Here is a 24,362-nt window from a genome sequence, read left to right on the forward strand (position 1 = left end):
GGGCATTATCTGTTTCAATCTGATCGGATGTGATCCTGGGACAATTAATCTTACTCCAAAAAAAAGAATTATTATCTATGTCTATTGATTTAGCCGATTTTATATTCTTATAAAAATTTAAAAAAACGTTTTTAATCTCAGTAGACTTAGAAAAAGTCTGATTTCCCGAAATAATCATCTCGATTGTATTGCTCTTTTTCCTATTACTATCCAATCTTGCTAAATATTTGGCAGACTTATAGTGCATTCATCCTAATCTCTTCGCTTGTCATTTTGGAACTAAGAAACAGATCTCTGTTTTATCTGGCAGTTATATATCCATCCCAAAATACCCTAAGTGGAGTATTAATATATCTATGATAAGCCTTTATAACAGTGTTTGCTAATTGCAGCTCACGAGCTCTAAATTTCTTTTTAGTCATGATGTATGCTTTTATTTCCCCCCTGAAATACACTTTTGCGGCTTCCCAGAATATCTCTGGTTTGTTTACATAATTTGAATTATTAATACTATACTCTCGCCACTTTTTTTGTAACCAATTTCTAAATGCTATATTGTTTAGCAGATGTTTTGGAAAATAAAATTATTTGTTAGGGCGGTCTGAGCTAATCGAGCACCGATAACCAATGCTATCGGAGCGTGATCTGACAATAAAATATTGTGTATCACTGTCGTAGTGTCATCCTGAAGTAAAGAGTCTGAAACTAAAAAGAAATCTATCCGTGAAAAGGATCTGTGTGCACATGACTCACAAGTAAAGACTTTACTATCCGGATGTTGAATGCGCCATACATCATAAAGCTTTAAATTCTTGCAAATTTGAGAAAAAATCCTAGATTTCTGAGGCACCACGGTGTTCTGTCTAGCAGAAAATCTATCCAGTGAAGCTATTGGGGCTAGATTAAAATCACCAGCAAATATAGTATTTTGTTCAGACTTTACACAAAGTCTAGAGATAATATCATCCCAGAACGGCTGGTCTGATTTATTAGGCCTGTATATATTGCATATTGTATATTTAACCTTCCAAATTTCAATTAAGAGAATTACCCATCTATCTTCTGCGTCTATTTGCACGTCTAGGATATTATATTCTAAATCCTTGTTAAATAGGACGGCAACACCCCTCTTCCTCCTGGGACAGTCTGAGGCAATCACCCGTCCAACCCATTTAATTTTAAGTTTTTCTGCTTCCGATACTTTAAGATGAGTTTCCTGTAAAAGGACAATGTCAGGACTAAATTTTGCCAAATGTTTTATTATCAGCTTTTGTTTTTTTGGTGATGTTACCCCGCCTATATTCCAAGAAATAAACTTAATCTTCTTCATTTACTCTATTTCCTATAGTCGTAACTGTAAATAGTGAACTAGGCACATTATGAAATCTGAGATCACTATTAAACTAAAAAAAAAAAAAAAGGCAAAACCCCCCACTCTACCCCTCTCGTCAAAACAGCATCAAGCATCCTAGAAAAGACACATCTGTGTTTACCTAAAAATTTTATTCCTGTGATATAACAAGTCCGAAAGTTAACCATTTCTTTCGTCTTAAAATAATTATCTCTTGTCCTTTGACAGTGCATTATAGATAAAAAAAAAAAAAACAAGAAAGATAAAAAAGTGCGGAACATTTAAAGTCATGCTAGGAGATACATTCAAAATCCAATTCAGAGAACCCTCTTTTTTTTTACAAAATTCTTTAGCATCTACTTCGTTTGTTAGGGTGATATTACCATCCAGCTCCTCTATAATTATTTTGGCCGGGTATATAAGTCTGGCTTTCATAAATGCATTGATTAGTTTAGAACAATACGGAGCCATTTCTCTTCTCCTAAGTGAAGTTTCACTGGAGTAATCCTGGAATATTAATATTTTAGACTGACCTATAAATAAACTTCCCATTTTCCTGTACAGTTTTAATATATGCATTTTATCTTGATAGTTTAGGTATTTTACCATCACGGGTCTATTATAATTCTTTTCTCTTTGACTGTGCCTAATTATACCAAGTCTGTGGGCCCTTTCAACTAGTATTGGGGGGTTATTTGGTGGTATGCCCACCGCTAGTGGTAATGTGGAACTAGCAAAAGCCATTAAATCCACATATTCCCCAGTGTCTGGGAGACCAATAATTTTCAGGTTATTTTGACGTGATCTATCCTCTAGTTCGTGTATTTTCTCCTGAAGTATTCTCAATGTCTTACTATTATCTTCTATGTTCTGTTCTTGTTTATATAGCAAATCCTCATTGCCTGAGATTCTGTTCTCAGCTTCTGTAAGATGACTAGAGAATTGCTTTAATTCAACCATTATATTTGTCATTTGAGTTTTAAGTAATTCAAATTGGGGCAAAAAAATCTCAGACATCTGAGTTACAAGTGGCTGAGTATCACTTTTGTGTGATGCTGATTCATTAGTATTATCTATATATACTTTGGAAGTTCGGACTCTTCTATCCTTCTGTTTGACAGGCATTGCCGGGGAATTAACTCTACTATTGGTGATATATTTATCCATATGTTGCAACACGGGGATGTAAGACCATGGGTTTTATACAGGAAGAGCAAGATAAATATCTATCTATAAAAAAAGAAACTAAAACTTTTAGGTTTTGTTTCAATTATAGTTAATATGTTAATATCCTGCAGAACTGTCCCAGAGTAATTGATTGCTAACACAGCTGTCTGTGAATGCTGGTGAGAACCCAGGGCTGGGAGATTGGCTAGTGGCATGGGATGTGTAACCATTTTAGTTTGAGAGAGAGAGAGAGTGTGTTGTGCGTAAGTTTGACTAATGAGTCACAAAATGTCCCAAAACTTGTCCCCAGCATTGTTTATGGTGATTGGACAACAGGATAGTAGGATCTAAAGTGTATATAAGAGTCAGATGCGCCTATAGTAATATCAAATAACGATATATCAAAATAGTGATCAAAAGTTGCAATAGCTAACCAATTATGTCACAAAAAAGTACTCATAAAATAGTAATCAAAAGTTGCAATAGCAAACCAATTGTATCACAATATGGCTCTATTAGAAAAATTATACTCGTAATAACGAGTCTTGTACCAAATATCGAAAATATCATATACAAAATTCAAATAATATCTAGTGCATAATGGTACAATATGTTATACCAAATTGTATAGTGTCAAAAACAGCATACTAGATTATAGCAACCTATATATAGCATACTGAGTTATAACATACAATAAATAGTGTCACCTATATATTGCAGAGATATAATTATCCAGTGCTGAACAACCAGATAATATAAATATATCAACAGCGAAAATGACCAGCAGACCTCAAGGCGTAAAGCAATAAAAGTTCGTTATTTGAAAACGTTGATTTAAAATAGCGTAAAAAGCTTATATTCCCATATGACAAGTGACAAGATAGGTCCTACGCGTTTCGGCAGCCCCCCTGCCTTATTCATGGACTTAAAAAACAAAGGTATCAAAGCTCCTTATATACACCTGTGTCCTCAGGTGTAAAAATCACTTGTCATCATTTAAAGGGATATTACCTATTCAAACTTTTAGCCATACACAGTCAAGAATATACAAACATGGTGAGAGGAAAATTAGTAACAGTGACATTGCAAATTATATATTACTACATCTTGAAGTTCTATGTTTTAATAAACATGCAACACTTAGTTGATCTGAAAATTGAACATCTTCCCATACTGGTCTTTAATCTGTGCCCCACTGCCTACACATAATTTCAATGTTATATAAAAAAATTAGTAGAATAATAATTTAACATAAATCCCTTATCTAACACCCTACAGTAGATTGAACATAAATCTCTATTCCCTTCTGTCTCTTCAAAACTCAAAATGAAGGGGGGTGGGGGGAAAGATTAATTACTATAAAATATTAGTTATTATAGTTTTTATTATGTAAATCAAGGTAGGAATGTGAACAAACCTTAGGTGGGTTACACATAAAAAGTGGTGCCTAGTTTCTCAAAAGTAGGGACACAATAAGTATCCTCTTATAAATTCCTCTGATAAATTCAGACATTAGATCACAATAGATCGTATAAATATTTACATTATGTGTTTATATAGTTGCATGCAAATAAATACTGCAACTGGTATGTTATGACAACTGATATGTTATAACAAGAGGGGAAGGGCTAGGCACACATACTAATGTTTGCCATAGCCACCATAACAAAAAAATGCTTTGCTGGCTAATGTTAAAAAGTTTTGATTCAGATGCCTAAAGAAGCATTAGTGACAAATATTTTATATGAAAATTAATTCAACGTTGATGGGTCCAAAAATTGATGACAGCCCCATCAATGTTGAAACCAAAAGGTCTTCTGGTCTTTAACTTAAAGATCCAAAAAGCTTCCCTATATAATAGTTTGGAAGCTCGGTCTCCACCACGGATACAGGGTTTTATTTGATCAATTACTTGCCATTTAAAGCCAGCCACAGCTTTACCATGGGCATATATGAAATGCCTTACTAGGTCTGAGCATTCTGTTCCATTTTCAATATTTTTCAGGTGTTCCCTGATTCTGATTCTGGCCTCACGGGTGGTGCACCCCACGTACTGCTTATTGCATAGGGTGCATTCCACCAAATATACAATGAACTTGGTCCTACAATTTGTGTAAGAAGTAAGGTCAAACACCCTCTGGGTGGTACATGACTGAAAGTTATGTGTTACATTAGTGAAGCCATATGATATACAATTGCTGAAATAGCATTTATAATGGCCTTTTACTTCCAGCCAGCTTCCCCTCCTAATGGATGTCTGTCGCAGCAGACTTGGAGATAGTACATTTCCCAATGTGCATCCTCTTCTTGGTATGCAATTGCATCCTTGTGATACATAGTCTTTAAGACTATCTTCTGCTGTCAGTATTGGCAGATGTTTATTAACAATCCTACAAATGTCCTCAAATTGAGCACTAAATGTAGTGATAAATGCTGGCTTTGAGGAATCAAATCTTTTGTTCCTTTGAGTATTCATATTGGTATCTGCCAAAAGGTGTTGCCTGTCCATTCGGGTAACCTCCAAGAAAGCACGTTCTAATGTCTTCTTCTTATAACCTCTATCCAAGAGATCACCCATGAGAGCCTCACTTTCTCTCTTGAAGTCCTGTTCATCCGTACAATTCCTTTTTATGCGGATGAACTGGCCCTTGGCAACACCAAAGCCAGTGTATCTTGGGTGATTGCTCCTGCCATGTAACACTGCATTGGTTGCAATCGGTTTCCGATACAGTGTTGTCTTAATGCTGTGTGTATCCATGTCCGCTATCAATAGCAGGTCAAGGTACGGTATTGAGATAGGATCACATTCATAGGTGAACTTGAGATTGATGCTATTAGCATTCAGATAATCAATAAAGTCACCAATCCTATGATGACCTCCTCTTCAGATGAACAGGAGGTCATCAATGTACCTCTTGTACATCAAAATATCAGAGTGGAAGGGATTAGTATCTCCAAAGACGTGGCACACCTCCCACCAACCCATAAATAGGTTGGCGTAGGCGGGGGCAAACTTGGCCCCCATCGCTGTGCCACGTCTTTGGAGATAAAAAACACCCCCAAACTGAAAGTAATTATGCGACAGCAAAAAGTCCAAGGAAGTCAACAGAAATCTTTTCAAGGTCTCATCATAGTCACTAAATTTGTCCAGCATGTAAGATACGGCTTCCAACCCACAAGCATGTGGGATCGCCGAATATAGGCTAACCACATCTACAGTTAACCACTCAGTTTGTTCATTCCATACCAATTGATTTACACAGTTCAGGAGGTGCTTAGAATCTCTAAGGTAAGAGGGTAATTTGTGGACAATGGGCTGAAGCAGGGACTCCACCCAATTGGACATGTTCTCGAATAGAGAACCTATGCCTGCCACAATAGGTCTCCCCTTCACCTCCTCAAGGGACTTATGCACCTTGGGGAGGTAATGGAAGATGGGTATGACTGGGTGTGGTACATACAGATAGTCAGCCGTATCTTGGTCATAGATCCCTAATTCGAGACCATCATCAATAATAGATTCCAAGCGCCTCCCAAACTCACTCGTGGGATTGCAAGACAAAACCTGGTATACCTCTGGGTCACCAAGTTGTCTCTTTGCTTCATCTATATAAGCTGCCCTAGCCTGTACCACCACACTGCCCCCCTTATCCGCTTGCTTAACCACTATGTCATCTCTTTTCTTGAGGCTTTCCAGAGCTGCTAATTGGTTAGCACTCAGATTAGGATGTGGGTGATAGCTTTCAGCGGAGAGTTTAATCAGATCCTCCTCAACCCTGCGGTGATAGGCCTCTAGAAAGGGCCCTCTGTCCCTAGTAGGGTAAAAAATTGACTTGGGCTTATATCCCCCATGTGTGGTTTCAACATTGATGGGGATGTCATCAATTTTTGGACCCATCAACGTTGAATTAATTTTCATATAAAATATTCGTCACTAATGCTTCTTTAGGCATCTGAATCAAAACTTTTTAACATTAGCCAGCGAAGCATTTTTTTGTTATGGTGGCTATGGCAAACATTAGTATGTTTGCCTAGCCCTTCCCCTCTTGTTATAACATATCAGTTGTCATAACATACCAGTTGCAGTATTCATTTGCATGCAACTATATAAACACATAATGTAAATATTTATACGATCTATTGTGATCTAATGTCTGAATTTATCAGAGGAATTTATCCCTACTTTTGAGAAACTAGGCACCACTTTTTATGTGTAACCCACCTAAGGTTTGTTCACATTCCTACCTTGATTTACATAATAAAAACTATAATAACTAATATTTTATAGTAATTAATCTTTCCCCCCACCCCCCTTCATTTTGAGTATTGAAGAGAAAGAAGGGAATAGAGATTTATGTTCAATCTACTGTAGGGTGTTAGATAAGGGATTTATGTTAAATTATTATTCTACTATATTTTTATATAACATTGAAATTATGTGTAGGCAGTGCGGCACAGATTAAAGACCAGTATGGGAAGATGTTAAATTTTCAGATCAACTAAGTGTTGCATGTTTATTAAAACATAGAACTTCAAGATGTAGTAATATGTCATTTGCAATGTCACTGCAACTAATTTTCCTCTCACCATGTTTGTATATTCTTGACTGTGTATTGCTAAAAGTTTGAATAGGTAATATCCCTTTAAATGATGACAAGTGATTTTATATAAGGAGCTTTGATACCTTTGTTTTTTAAGTCCATGAATAAGGCAGGGGGGCTGCCGAAACGCGTAGGACCTATCTTGTAACTTGTCATATGGGAATATAAGCTTTTTACGCTATTTTAAATCAACGTTTTCAAATAAAGAACTTTTATTGCTTTACGCCTTGAGGTCTGCTGGTCATTTTCGCTGTTGCTGTATCCTTACTGTTACCAGCGTACCTCGGCGTGAGCTTTCACTAAACAGGCTGCCCTGATTGGTCCGGGAAAAGAAGCACCGGATTGGCTGGCGGGTAATGCCGCTGACAGCGTCGGAAGTACACTCACCCGCGGCTCTGAGCTTTCTTGCTGTGTAAAGTGTGTGCCGGAGGGGCTGGCAGAGTGACGCCCAGAGAGGGAGCTGTGATTTCTCTGCAACCGCTGAAGTGGAGTCCCGCACACAAGGCAAGGGTTGTTTTCGGGTGAGTGACTTTTTGCTTCTCATTGCCGCTGATTGTTTGGAGCTGTTGGAGGGGACAACTGTTGACTTTGCTGAATATAAATATATGTGTGTACACAAAATTATATAACCAACAGTGAAAATGTCAAACAGTGAAAAAATAATAATTCTTATAATACGGTGTTAATGCTTAAGACGTTAAGTCCACAAACAAATGTCTCTGATGTGTCAATCCCACGGCTGCAATACTTCTTCCAAAAGCTTGGTGGCAGTTCAAGTATGGCAAGTCTAGAAATAGGATAAAACAGAAGAAGGCGCCACAATAGTGCACATCAGTAGGACAATGGCTCTGCACACGCAAAATATAAATCGTACTTACAAGATAAACAGCACTTGATAAGTGCCACAAAAGCCTCCTGGACCTTTCACAGCTGGCCATATAGCTGCCCTTACGCCAAACAGCAAAGCTCCCACTGGTATGTGCAGTCAGGATTCCCGTGTTCGCTCGTCTTTTAACCACTCCAAGGAGTCTGCGATTCCTGTGTTTTAGTTATCATCTGTACCACTGCGCACCGGGATAGAGGCAGCTCTACAAGATATCCTCCAATGAGATATAACAGCGCATTCAACAGAAAGTTTGTAAAAACCATGAAGTCCAAAGATTAAAAGTATTTTGGTTTTATTAAAATCAAATCAAATACAGCATACACAAGGAGTTTCCTGGTCCAATGACCGCTTCATCAGGTGTATAAAGTAACATTAAAAATGCACAGCTTTTAATGGCCCCATTCGGCATCTAATACCACTCAGGGCGCATGCGTGTAAAAATACGTCAAGCCAATGAAGTGAATGAAATAAACTGGCTTGTATTTGATTGGATCAAAAAGTGAGCTTGTCAATTAGTTACTTAATCTCACGGAGATATCTGAACCAGCTTAAAAACCCATATTGAAATGATGATACATACTTAAAAACATATAGGCCTAGATTTGGAGTTTGGCGGTAGAAGGGCTGTTAACGCTCCGCGGGCTTTTTTCTGGCCGCACCATAAATTTAACTCTGGTATCGAGAGTTCAAACAAATGCTGCGTTAGGCTCCAAAAAAGGAGCGTAGAGCATTTTTACCGCAAATGCAACTCTCGATACCAGAGTTGCTTACGGACGCGGCCAGCCTCAAAAACGTGCTCGTGCACGATATCCCCATAGGAAACAATGGGGCTGTTTGAGCTGAAAAAAAACCTAACACCTGCAAAAAAGCAGCGTTCAGCTCCTAACGCAGCCCCATTGTTTCCTATGGGGAAACACTTCCTACGTCTGTACCTAACACTCTAACATGTACCCCGAGTCTAAACACCCCTAACCTTACACTTATTAACCCCTAATCTGCCGCTCCCGCTATCGCTGACCCCTGCATATTTTTTTTAACCCCTAATCTGCCGCTCCGTAAACCGCCGCAACCTACGTTATCCCTATGTACCCCTAATCTGCTGCCCTAACATCGCCGACCCCTATATTATATTTATTAACCCCTAATCTGCCCCCCACAACGTCGCCGACACCTGCCTACACTTATTAACCCCTAATCTGCCGAGCGGACCGCACCGCTACTATAATAAAGTTATTAACCCCTAACCCGCCTCACTAACCCTATCATAAATAGTATTAACCCCTAATCTCCCCACCCTAACATCGCCGACACCTAACTTCAATTATTAACCCCTAATCTGACGACCGGAGCTCACCGCTATTCTAATAAATGTATTGACCCCTAAAGCTAAGTCTAACCCTAACACTAACACCCCCCTAAGTTAAATATAATTTACATCTAACGAAATTAATTATCTCTTATTAAATAAATTATTCCTATTTAAAGCTAAATACTTACCTGTAAAATAAACCCTAATATAGCTACAATATAAATTATAATTATATTATAGCTATTTTAGGATTAATATTTATTTTACAGGCAACTTTGTAATTATTTTAACCAGGTACAATAGCTATTAAATAGTTAAGAACTATTTAATAGTTACCTAGTTAAAATAATAACAAATTTACCTGTAAAATAAATCCTAACCTAAGATATAATTAAACCTAACACTACCCTATCAATAAATTAATTAAATAAACTACCTACAATTACCTACAATTAACCTAACACTACACTATCAATAAATTAATTAAACACAATTCCTACAAATAAATACAATTAAATAAACTAGCTAAAGTACAAAAAATAAAAAAGATGACATAGTGGTTAAGCAAATATTTACAAACATTTACAAACATCAGAAAATTATTACAACAATTTTAAACTAATTACACCTACTCTAAGCCCCCTAATAAAATAACAAAGACCCCCAAAATAAAAAATTCCCTACCCTATTCTAAATTAAAAAAGTTAAAAGCTCTTTTACCTTACCAGCCCTGAACAGGGCCCTTTGCGGGGCATGCCCCAAGAATTTCAGCTCTTTTGCCTGTAAAAAAAACACATACAATACCCCCCCAACATTACAACCCACCACCCACATACCCCTAATCTAACCCAAACCCCCCTTAAATAAACCTAACACTAAGCCCCTGAAGATCTTCCTACCTTGTCTTCACCATCCAGGTATCACCGATCCGTCCTGGCTCCAACATCTTCATCCAACCCAAGCGGGGGTTGGCGATCCATCATCCGGTGGCTGAAGAGGTCCAGAAGAGGCTCCAAAGTCTTCCTCCTATCCGGCAAGAAGAGGACATCCGGACCAGCAAGCATCTTCTCCAAGCAGCATCTTCGATCTTCTTGCATCCGGTGCGGAGCGGGTCCATCTTGAAGCAGGCGACGCGGATCCATCCTCTTCTTCCGTTGTCTCCCGACGAATGACGGTTCCTTTAAGGGATGTCATCCAAGATGGCATCCCTTGAATTCCGATTGGCTGATAGGATTCTATCAGCCAATCAGAATTAAGGTAGGAATATTCTGATTGGCTGATGGAATCAGCCAATCAGAATCAAGTTCAATCCGATTGGCTGATCCAATCAGCCAATCAGATTGAGCTCGCATTCTATTGGCTGTTCCGATCAGCCAATAGAATGCAAGCTCAATCTGATTGGCTGATTGGATCAGCCAATAGGATTGAACTTGATTCTGATTGGCTGATTCCATCAGCCAATCAGAATATTCCTACCTTAATTCAGATTGGCTGATAGAATCCTATCAGCCAATCGGAATTCAAGGGACGCCATCTTGGATGACGTCCCTTAAAGGAACCGTCATTCGTCGGGAGACAACGGAAGAAGAGGATGGATCCGCGTCGCCTGCTTCAAGATGGACCCGCTCCGCACCGGATGCAAGAAGATCGAAGATGCCGCTTGGAGAAGATGTTTGCCGGTCCGGATGTCCTCTTCTTGCCGGATAGGAGGAAGACTTTGGAGCCTCTTCTGGACCTCTTCAGCCACCGGATGATGGATCGCCAACCCCCGCTTGGGTTGGATGAAGATGTTGGAGCCAGGACGGATCGGTGATACCTGGATGGTGAAGACAAGGTAGGAAGATCTTCAGGGGCTTAGTGTTAGGTTTATTTAAGGGGGGTTTGGGTTAGATTAGGGGTATGTGGGTGGTGGGTTGTAATGTTGGGGGGGGTATTGTATGTGTTTTTTTTACAGGCAAAAGAGCTGAAATTCTTGGGGCATGCCCCGCAAAGGGCCCTGTTCAGGGCTGGTAAGGTAAAAGAGCTTTTAACTTTTTTAATTTAGAATAGGGTAGGGAATTTTTTATTTTGGGGGTCTTTGTTATTTTATTAGGGGGCTTAGAGTAGGTGTAATTAGTTTAAAATTGTTGTAATAATTTTCTGATGTTTGTAAATATTTTTTTATTTTTTGTAACTTAGTTCTTTTTTATTTTTTGTACTTTAGCTAGTTTATTTAATTGTATTTATTTGTAGGAATTGTGTTTAATTAATTTATTGATAGTGTAGTGTTAGGTTAATTGTAGGTAATTGTAGGTAGTTTATTTAATTAATTTATTGATAGGGTAGTGTTAGGTTTAATTATATCTTAGGTTAGGATTTATTTTACAGGTAAATTTGTTATTATTTTAACTAGGTAACTATTAAATAGCTATTGTACCTGGTTAAAATAATTACAAAGTTGCCTGTAAAATAAATATTAATCCTAAAATAGCTATAATATAATTATAATTTATATTGTAGCTATATTAGGATTTATTTTACAGGTAAGTATTTAGCTTTAAATAGGAATAAGTTATTTAATAAGAGTTAATTAATTTCGTTAGATGTAAATTATATTTAAGTTAGGGGGGTGTTAGTGTTAGGGTTAGACTTAGCTTTAGGGGTTAATCCATTTATTATAGTAGCGATGAGCTCCGGTCGTCAGATTAGGGGTTAATAATTGAAGTTAGGTGTCGGCGATGTTAGGGAGGGCAGATTAGGGGTTAATACTATTTATGATAGGGTTAGTGAGGCGGATTAGGGGTTAATAACTTTATTATAGTAGCGCTCAGGTCCGCTCGGCAGATTAGGGGTTAATAAGTGTAGGCAGGTGTCGGCGACGTTGAGGGGGGCAGATTAGGGGTTAATAAATATAATATATTGGTTGGCGGTGTTAGGGGCAGCAGATTAGGGGTACATAAGGATAACGTAGGTGGCGGCGCTTTGCGGTCGGAAGATTAGGGGTTAATTATTGTAAGTAGCTGGCGGCGACGTTGTGGGGGGCAGGTCAGGGGTTAATAAATGTAATACAGGGGTCGGCGGGGTTAGGGGCAGCAGATTAGGGGTACATAAGTATAACGTAGGTGGCGGTCGGCAGATTAGGGGTTAAAAAATTTAAATCGAGTGGCGGCGATGTGGGGGGACCTCGGTTTAGGGGTACATAGGTAGTTTATGGGTGTTAGTGTACTTTAGGGTACAGTAGTTAAGAGCTTTATGAACCGGCGTTAGCCCAGAAAGCTCTTAACTCCTGCTATTTTCCGGCGGCTGGAGTTTTGTCGTTAGAGCTCTAACGCTCACTTCAGAAACGACTCTAAATACCGGCGTTAGAAAGATCCCATTGAAAAGATAGGATACGCAATTGACGTAAGGGGATCTGCGGTATGGAAAAGTCGCGGCTGAAAAGTGAGCGTTAGACCCTTTAATCACTGACTCCAAATACCAGCAGGCGGCCAAAACCAGCGTTAGGAGCCTCTAGCGCTGGTTTTCACGGCTACCGCCAAACTCCAAATCTAGGCCCTAGACTTTAAAATAGACGTCTCCATATACACTTAAATAAGTATAGTAATTTCCATTACAATGCAATCCATCGCATAAAGCGATCGTAAACTTAAGAGCCAATTCACAAATATACACTCAAACCGGATATTTAACACTCACTTATACTTAGCCAGATTTTTCACATGCATTTAACAAATATTTACAATAATACAAATGATATATGTAAATATAAAAAAATAATACTAAATATAATATATAACACACACATAAATTAGATCTATTGTTTATATGACAACGCAAATCATCATATTGCAACAATATATATCTCTCTTGGATCGTAACATACTATCTTCCCATAAAAAAGTATTCTATTTAACAACCTAAATGCTTAATGATATCCAGTTGATTCTGGTATATCAAAATGATGCTGGTAACACAGAGGCAGTAATGGTCTCTAAACTGCTACAATAAGTAACATGAGAGCATAAGTGAACTACATATCCTAACAAATAATAGATCATTAATTCCAAGCATGTAATACTGTCTCCAAATGTCCCCATACTAAATCACTACAGGACCAGGGGATTCCCAGATAGACATGTTCATATTAAATATAAACATCAAATGGACATGATCTTCAATAAATTACATGAAAATCTAATAAGAAATATGTTATTAATTAAATGCTGCCATATCGATGTTTTCATTCAAACCATATGGATTTAAAGTTTTCATTTTCCATATCCAAAATGTTTCTCTTTGTCTGAGATGGATTAGTCTATTCCTACCCCATTTGGGAATAACTTGTTCTATTGGAAAAATACTATAAATTTCAGTCTGGCCACCATGACTACATACCCCATGTCTAGTGTGCCTAGACATGGGGTATGAAGTCATGGGGCCAGACTGAAATGTATAGTATTTTTCAAATAGAACAAGACGCAGACTCCTTGGAGGGGTTTAAAGACGAGCAAAAGACGAGCGAACACGGGAATCCTGACTGCACATACCAGTGGGAGATTTGGTGGTTGACGTGAGGGCAGCTATCTGGACAGCTGTTAAAGGTCCAGGAGGCTTTTGTGGCACTTATCAAGTGTTGTTTATCTTGTAAGTACAATTTATATTTTGCGTGTGCAGAGCCATTGTCCTACTGATGTGCCCTATTGTGGCGCCTTCTTCTGTTTTATCCTATTTCTAGGATAGTAGGATGCCAGGACCAAGTTATGTATCGACAAATCCCATGACCCCTAACATAGTCATATTCCTCTATGAAGTCCTACAACCAAACAACAAAAAATAATAATTTGTGGTTTAAGTTTGACTATTGAAATACATTTGCAAAAAAGACAGGACTCTGGTATTAGTGTCATGCTTTCTTTTTTAACTTTTTCTGTTTATTTTTTTTATTCACTCTGCTTTTTTCAGTACTATGTAACCTTACCCAGTGGGAGGGTGGTTTGTGAGCAGGGTGATTAGATGTGATATTACCTTCTGTTAATGATTTTAATTTATAAATAAAGGCTATGTTTTATTAGTAGCGAATTGTGCTGGAAGCCCCATACTTTCTCTCTTTCGTGTAATTTAAAGACTATAATAGTCAGTAACCTTTTATTTCCCCAAAATTGTATATATTTTGGATTAAAACCATTAACATATTTTGTGCCCGACCGTGACAACCTATATATATATATATATAAACCCGCTGTAACACCCTGCTGTGCAGTGCTGTAGAATTTCTTGGTGCCTTATAAATAAAATATAATAATTTATAATTACATTCTGCATTGCTGTAGTTAACTTTACATTTACAAGCTTCTATTTTTTGCACTCTCTAGAGAGGTGCATTTGTGTCTCTAGATGTGAATTTTCAGAATTATTTTTTTTTTCTTCTATTTCTACTATTTGTGTCCCATTTATATCTAATCCTGTACATTATCCTGTTAGCAATGAGAAATGACATATAATATCCTTGTATATCTAGGAGTAACTATACTGAATGTTAGTGGATACAATTGCAAATACCTATTTTAAAAGCTTTGCCTGTACTCAAACTATTTTTTCTTTTTTTATGGAGGTAACATTCAGTACTAAGTGGAGATGCTTTGTAAGCATGGATAATAATTACCAAATCCGATCAATAATGCTGGTTTAAGAGACTGAATTATATAGCTGGAATTGAAGGGCTTAATTATGGAATATGATCCAGTGCTTAATAGGCATTACAAAAAGCCATCACAGTTTAAAATTTGCCTTTTGAACTAATTTGTATAATATTCTGTCACATTTCTATATTACATATTGAATTGTAAGTGCTTTAAAAACTGATACTAATGTGTGTATTTCTTTTGTAAACATTCATTGTATGTTGAATACACAAGTAGAATAATATACAAAAGTGTCATAAACTGGATCAGCACTAAAAAAAGGTGTAAACTATAATGGGAATAAAGAAACTATGAGTGTAATTCACTAGAAAAATATTATTGTTGGATTTTAAAACAAAGGAGGTTGCAGCCCCAAGTTCATGATAATGTTCCCACAGGTGTTGCACAAATGTGGGAAAAATATGTCCAATCATAAGAAATGTATACACACACACAACTCTGCCTAAGATAACTGAGTAAAGTATGATCCATAGAAAATGTGCTTACATATAGGGCTAGATTACAAATCGTGCACTAAACTTGAAATTTCGCACCCCTCTAACTTGCGCCGATATTACAAATTATAAGTAAACGTGACCGCGCAAGCGCAAACAATATTTACAGCGCTACACACATATATACACTGATATCAATTATTCACATAAATATTAAGATGAATAGGGTTCAAAAGTATATGGTATATGACAAGGTATTTGAATGGAAAGGGCTATAATGTTTATATAGATATATACATGTCTAAATATGTGTATGTATGTATATATACATATGTATATAGGTGTATGCATTTGTAATTATATTTATATGTGTATATATATTTATATATGTATATATATATATATATATATATAAAATAAATATATATATATATATATATATATATATATATATATATATACACATACACATATAAACAAATGTATACACATATATACATATATACTTTGGAGCCCTTTCCATTCAAATACCTGAAAATATAAAACATCATTTTATTAAATTTTAATATTTAATAATGTATTTTACTGTATATGGAAAAAATGTTCTATGTATTTTTAAATAGATATTACTATATATATATGAATATACCAATACCTATTCATAGTCTTTTAGTTACTTACTTTCGTAAAACATTTACTTCTGGTGGTGTCAGCTCTTGAGCAAAAGCACTAAATAGCGTTGCCACTTGCAATCTAGCCCATATGCACCTAAATCAAATGTTTTAAGATGATAGTCCAAGGGCGAAGGAGAACTCTATAGACACAATGTAGTCTTAGAAGGCCAATTATAGCTGCTAGAAACATCTTCCAATCAGAAACCTCTGTAGCCACAGGGATTGTACTAGATCTCTGTTTCCCTTGCAACACCAATATATTATTTTGGGGTCAATTAAAATCATTTAGCAAATCTTATCTAATGATTTTCTTCAAAGATGCAAAAAGGTACTTCAGTTGATAAGTTTTTCTAAAGGATTGTAATCAACACTTTGTATGTTTTTGTTAGACTATGTGAGCGGTTCCTATTCATTGTTCATGTTGTGTAAGTAGAACGATTTTCTTCCTATATTGAGAGTCAACCTTTAATTGAAAAGTAAAGAGGTCTTCTATTTGCTGGTCAGCTTTGTACGCATTCTTTAGTATTCATATATATCATGGTTTCATTCAGTCCATTATAGTAGTTTTTTTTAAATATTATTATTATCAGTAATTGTACCAACAGAATCTGCAGCACTATACAAATCAATATAGTATGCAAGGTAGCATTTATAGGAGACAAATGGGTAAAGACCCTGCACTGTTGTAAAGCAGCTTTCATGAAGGTGATCTACAAAACAGCTGGGCTTGTAGGCTTACATGCTAAGAGGGTTCTGTGGATGAAAAAAGGAGGAGAGAAACTGAGGTAAGAACATTTTAGTGTATGTCGTATAATTCCTGAACAGTAGCATCTTTAAAGAGCACTTTAAACTATGACAACTAGGGGAGAGTCTTGTGGAGCGAGGCAGAGAGTTCCACAAGATAGGGGCCAATCTGGAGAAGTCCTATAGATGGGAATGTGAAAAGGTAACAATAGAGGAGTTGAGAAGGAGGTCATAAGCAGAGCACAGCTGACAGGAGGAAGAGTATCTGGAGAAAAGGACAGAGCTATAGGGGAGAACAGTGTTATTGAGGGCTTTGAATGTGAGAGTCAGAGTTTGTGTTTAATTCTGGAGCCTCGAGAAAGCCAGTGAAGGGATTGGCAGAGAGGAGCAGTAGATGAAGAGCCTGTTGGAGGCATTCTTTATGGATTGTAAAGAAGATAGACAACAGAGAGGATGGAGTTTCAATACCAAAAGCTGATTAAAATCTTAGTTGTGTCTTGTTTTAGGAAGTGGTCCATTTTGGAGATGTTTTTAAAGTGGAAACTGCAGGAATTGGTCAAAAACTGTATTTGGGGAGTGAAAGAAAGATCTGAGTCAAGTGCGACCCCTAGACATTGAGCATAGAGGGTTGGGGTAATTATATGGAGAAAATGGAAAAAGGGGGAAAATAAGGAAATCAATTTTGGAGAGGTAGTGACAGAACATCCAAGATTAAATATTAGCAAGACAGTAAGTGATACGAGTTAACAAGGAAGGGAATAGGTCTGGTGAAGAGAGGTAGGAACCTAAACCTAGCCTGTGTTTGATATTCACTCAATAACCAATTGCATATAATGTTGCTAGTTGTCTTCCACAAACAAACTGAACAATCTGTCTGTGACTGGGCACAATGGTAGGTGGGGGGTCACAATATGCTCCCCACTCTTAAACCCACCATGTATAATTTTCACAGCAGAGCAGTCATTTTACCCCTTGGCTGCCAGTAACATACAAAGTTGAACCCTTAAAAGTTCCTCACTTCTTTCTGCTCACTTATTATAATGTGTTCAGGTATAGAAGGAATTTTACATTTAGATAACACTTAAGGAATTTATAAAAACTGGACATTTTAAGTGTCCAGTATTTTTGTTAACATTTTACTAGATAGTTAAAATAATTGATGCTCACTATTTTGTATTTGCTAATAAGCCAGATAGAATGTTAGCTAATAAACTTAATGAAATAACTAGAACTTCAACTGTTCCCCAAATCCAAAAACCCAACGGCCAGACAACCAGTCACCCGCTGGAAATAGCAAATGCACTCTATCAACTCCCCAATACTCTCAGCAAATTTATGCTTAAAGTTGAATTAGCACAGTTTCTCAAAGATTGTTAGCTACCTAAGCTTTACTCTGATGATATAAACATATTAAACACCCCTATTACCACCCAAGAGGTTATAAACACCATTAAAAACATTAAAGTAAATAAAGCTCCTGGTCCTGACAGTTATACAGGAATCTTTTATAAAACCTTTATTGACATTCTGGCACCTCAGCTATCCATAATCTTTAACCATATTATCAAGGGGAATGAGATCACACAGGAACTTTTATCAGCAAGAATATTAGTTGTTCCCAAACCAGGGAAAAACAAACAAAACTGTAAAAATTATAGTCCTATTTCTCTTATTATGCCTTTTTATGCCATATCTTGTTCACCCGGGTCAAGTTAGCTCTATCATGGGTAGAGAAGCCCCAGACAATATTAGGAGAGTCATTGACTTAATAAATTATCCCTCAGTTACGAAAAGTCCTTCTCTACTCTAGCTTTATGTAAAGAAGGCTTTTGATAGGGTCAATTGGAATTATGAGTCATGTAACTTTTTCAATGCCATTTGGGGATCCATTCTTCCCCCACAGCATTTGTAAATATTGCAGGGTACCAGTCCGATAAAATTATGATCAAAGCTGAACAAGGCAGGGGTGCCCGCTTTCTCCACTACTCTTTGACCTATGCATTGAACCCCTTGCAGCCAAAATTAGGAGCTGCCTGGATATTGCCGGGATAAAAATTGGAGAAGTAGATTACAAAAATAGCTCTTTTTGCCGACGATGTGGTTCTCACTTTAACAAAATCTTTATTATCCATCCCTTATATTCTATTCTCCAGAAATTTTGGCAAATATCAAGTTATAAGATAAATGAGGATAAATGTGAAGCCTTAAGTATTCATCTCCCCCATGATACTAAAAAGCTACTGGAGATTAATTTAAAATTTTCTTGGACTAAAGGTTTTAAATTATCTAGGAGTATACCTATCACAAAATACCCATTGCCTATATAATTTATATTATAAACACATGTTCTCCCAACTGAGAGATCTTATAAATAAATTAACTAAATACAACATTTTTTTTTACGGCAGACTGGTAGTGACTAAGATGAAAGTACTCCCTAAAGCTTTTATACCTATTTAGGTCCCTCCCTATAACGGTCCCTTTGGCAGAACTAAATACATTTCAAAAAGATTTATTAGCATTTGTTTGGAAGGCAGAGTGACCAAGAATACATAGGCAAGTCATGATGACACATAAACTGGGCAGTGGACTTCAGGTACCCCATTTTGTCTCCTATTATTATTCTGCAAGCATGGCACAAACTTCCCTTTGGTATAATACCACTGATAAGATTTGTTGGTTCCAAATCGAGTCTGATATGTTGCTAATTGAACCAATCTATAAACCTTTATAGGCAACCAAAAACTCAAGGCCCTCTAGATGGAGAATGTTCTCCTCATTGTGCACACGTTGGCGTTGTGGGATTAAACACGCACTAACTTTCCTCTTATATCTGGCAATTCCCAGTCAAACTCCCTTAGATTTCCTAGATAATTCTGTCTCAGAGTTGGTGATTAATAAGTGGGCAAATCAGGGTCTTTATAGGATCGCAGATATATTGATAAATAATACCTTTCAATCTTATCAACAATATAAAACTCAAAACTCAGATGACAGATGCAGCTTCATTCTAAAGTTATCGAAATAGGTAGAAGCTTGTTCCTGGAAGAAGATAGAAGATATTGCGGCTTGGAAAAAGACTTCACCGCCGGACTTCAGGAACCATGAGTACACTGGGGGTTAGACTTAGGCTTTTTTTATTTTTTTATTTTTTTTAGCTTAGGGATTTAATGGGCCTTTGAAAAGAGCTGAATGCCCTATTAAGGGCAGTAAAGGAGCTAAATGACATTTTAAGGGAAATGCCCATACAAATGCCAGTTTAGGGGCAATGGGTAGTTTAGGATTTTTTAGTGTTAGTTTTTTTTTATTTTGGGGGGTTTAATTGTTAGAGGGGGTACTTAGTATTTTTTAAGGTAAAAGAGCTGTTTAACTTAGGGCAATGCCCTACAAAATGTCCTTTTAAAGGCTATTGGTAGTTTAGCATTAGATTAGGGGTGTTTTTATTTTGGGGGCCTTTTTTATTTTCATAGGGATTATGTTTAATTTTTTAATTTTTTTATAATTTGGTTTATTATTTTATATAATGTTAGACTTTTTTATTTTTTTGTAATCTTAGATTAATTTAATCTTAGTTTTTTTTATTTATAAGTAATGTTAGCTTTTTATTTTAATTTTTTGTAACTAACTATTTTTTAATTTAGGTAATTGGGGTTAATTTAGGGAGTGTTAGGTTAGGGGATGTTAGGTTAGGGGGCTTAGTAATTTAATTAGTTGTTTGCATTGTGGGTGTTGGCGGTTTAGGGGTTAATAGTTTTATTAGAATTATTGCGTTGTGTGGGTTTGGCGATTTAGGGGTTAATAGTTTTATTAGGATTATTGCATTGTGTGGGTTTGGCAAATTAGGGGTTAATAGATTTATAAGTTTTGTTGAGATGTGTGTTAATGGTGGATAAGGGGTTAATAGTTTTAATAGGTACTTTGCGATATGGGTGAATGGCGGATTAGTGGTTAATGCAATTATTAGGTAGTTTGTGATGTTGGGGTTGGCAGATTTAGGGGTTAATACTTTTTTTATTAGTTCCTATGTGGGTTTGATCGCGGATATAGGGGTTTTACGTGTCGGGTTTATTTTTGGGAGGCGGGTTAGACTTTTACGGGAGATTTTTTTTTTATTTTCTTAGGTGCCGGCAGTTTCTAAAGTGCCGTAAGTCACTGGCGACTCCAGAAATTTTTATTTACGCTCATTTCTGGACATCGCTAGTTTATCCAAATTACGGCACTTTATGAACTGCCGGCGGGGTTTATGTGATACCCTGATGTGTGAGGTGAAATTACGGGCAGCACGGGTTTTAGCAGTTGCACTGAAGCTTGCGTCGCATTTGTAATCTCTCCCCGTGTGTTGCTTTTTTCTCTCCTACTACAATTAAACAATTAACCTAGAAATTTGTCTTTACTAGTCATCTATGTACGAAAGACAGACATTTTTTTCTTCTCTGTGAACTGTAACTTTTACTGAACCGGCTTGCTGTTATTGTTTTCGCACATGAAAATTGAAAAATTCAATAAAATTATTCAATAATAAAAAAATTTTACTAGACAGCTTGCTAATATACTGGACAGTCTGGCTGAATAATGGACACCTGGCAACCCTATTCACAGAACTCCTAAATGTTCCACATATAGGTTAAAGTTTATTGCATCATCCCACATTCTCACCACCCTTTATTCACCTATTTATATACCAGTTCCACAAAATTAGACCACAGATTAACCAAACACAACCCAGAAATGACAAAACTCACCCAGACTTTGTTCCTGGCTTCCATGAGGCCCATTTATCAAGCTCCCTATAGAGCTTTTGGGCCTGTGTTTCTGGCGATTCTTAAGACCCCTGCTGCATAGCCCTGTTCGCCTGCTCTGAGCAGGCGGACAGGAATCTGCAAAATTCAACACTATCGAGCATGATCGGGTTGAATGACATCTCCCTGCTGGAGGCCCATTGGCTGCGAGTCTGCAGGGGGCGGCGTTGCACCAGCAGCTCTTGTGAGGTGCTGGTGCAATGCTGAATACGGAGAGCGTATTGCTCTCCGCATTCAGCAAGGTCTTGCGGACCTGATCCGCACTGTCGAATCAGGTCCGCAAGTCCTTTGATAAATAGGCCTCCATGTCTTAAGTTAAAATGGGAAATATTGGGAGGTATTCAATGGTCAAGATTATTTGGATAAACAGTTAAAGAGACAGTCTAGTCAAAATTAAACGTTCATAATTTAAATAGGGTATGTAATTTTTAACAACTTTTCAATTTACTTTAATAATCAAATTTGCTTTGTTCTTTTGGTATTCTTTGTTGAAAGCTAAACCTATGTAGCGTATATTTTTTTAAGACTTTGAAGGCCACCTCTTATCTTAGTGCATTTTGACAGTTTTTCACAGTTAGGCACCATTAGTTCATGTGTACCATATAGATAACATTGTGCTCATTCCCATCAAGTTATTTATGAGTCAACACTGATTGGCTAAAATGCATGTCTGTCAAAAGAACTGAGGTAAGGGGGCAGTCTGCAGAGGCTTAGATGCATGGTAATCACATAGGTAAAAAGTGTTGGTTAAGCAAAACTGGGGAATGGGTAATAAAGAGATTATCTATCTTTTCAAACAATAAATAATTTGGAGTATACCGCCCCTTTAAATCATTGGCATCAACTGGTAACACAGATAAATGTTTTCTTTACTTTTATGCACCCATAAAAGATAAATTTAGACTTATTTGTGATAGTAATACCTGACAATGGACATTTTAACAAAAACAAAAATAATATCTTAACACTAATGGCAATTTAAATTTTGCCTTTTTCTGTCTTCTATAAAACTTGAAATCCTATTAAGGGCCAGATTACAAGTAGATCGCAATTGTGCACTGGTATTATAAGTAAAGCGCAATGCGAGAACACGCTTCTTTAGACTCCAATGGGAGCCTTGTTCCAATGCCGTCATACACAGCGCAGAACCAAGCGCAGCAAAGGGGGTGAGTCGCACAGTGATGACCAGCAAAGTGTAAATATATATTTATATATGAGTTGAAAGTAAAAACTTACCTTGGGAAATGTTTCTCTCCTTTCGACCCTTCATCAAAGTACAAAGCTGCTACTTAACATTTTGTCAAAGATTTGTGAACTTGGCTTCCAGGTATCATTAAACACCACAAGCTTTATCTTCCTTGAAGTTGTCAGTGAGAAGCAATTCTTCCTCTTTAGCTGATGTTTTGTAAGGCATTATGCCATTAGTAGCAGTTTTGTACTTTTCGGGGTTTGGTAGATTCGGAATAATGCACAAGGTTTCACGCGTATTTTTGTACAGCGGTGTTGTCCAAATGCTGACAGATACGAAAATAAATTGGAGGTGAAAGTCTCCCAGGTTCATTACTCTCACAAGTTGCACATAAATCGATTGATTTGTAGTTACTGGTGTACAGGAAGGCATTGCTTTCCCAGCATGCATCATAACATTCCTGTATTGCTAGGCATGATTACTATGCACAGCAGCCCTATATGCAAATACGTTTGCATTCCCTTAGGCATTGGGCCACTATTTATTCCTTGATTATTTAACAGGACAAGTGTATTATGTTTGCTGATTAAAACTGGATTTGTAGACTCAGAAGAATAACTGTTTTATTTGGTTGTCACTGTTTTACCTATATTATTCATACTCATAATTTTATATGATTAATACCTTTGTATTCCTTAGGATAATTCATTTTCCATTTGAGATCTGATACACATTTAAAATGAGAGGCTATTATCATTATTTATGCTGAATAAAACACTGCTGTGTTGTGTCATTAAAGAAAATGCAGTGCAAAGAGTAATAGGTTAATGAACAGCCTAACAGTACAGATAGAACAATTATACTATGAGTAATATATTTTTTTCTTAGATATGAAATACTGCTATTTGAAGAAAAAAAACCTGTTAAAATGTTATAAGTAATGTCTTGGTGTCAAATGTGAAGTATACCCGTTCCATTGCAAATTCCTTTCTGATTCACCTGCTCCTCTATTTGTACTGGACTGTAGAAAAAGGAAGTTTTGTCTGTGAGGCCCCCAGCCCTCCCCCACCAGGCACAGTGAGCCATCTCAAACAACCGCCGATCAGCCTTCAGAGCGTACTTTTACTTAGCAACACTGCCTAGCAACACCATCCGAACACAGAGAATTCACACAGGGCATGCATTAGAATAGTAATTGAATGGGGGCCTGGATTTACTCCGTCACATGGAGACTCACAGTGCCTTGTTCACGCCAACACGACTTAGTTATAACCATGTCATTAAAATCTTGATGGCCTTTACGGTGGTTTGGTTTAAAATTGTCTGCTTTGGTTTCCTTTGGGGCCTCTTGCTTGCTCACACAACATCATGTGTGTGTCACTTCCACAAAGCAGTCTGCAATAAATGTGTCAAAAAATCTGGCAAGGCTACTTTATCACAAAGCACGCAAAGAGTCCAGATTTTACATGGAAACAAAAAAAAAAAAACATAAACTACCAAAGGTCTTTTAGTCCATCATCCCTATCC

The sequence above is a fragment of the Bombina bombina genome, chromosome 3 (assembly GCF_027579735.1).
Source record: "Bombina bombina isolate aBomBom1 chromosome 3, aBomBom1.pri, whole genome shotgun sequence".
In the NCBI taxonomy this organism is placed as follows: domain Eukaryota; kingdom Metazoa; phylum Chordata; class Amphibia; order Anura; family Bombinatoridae; genus Bombina; species Bombina bombina.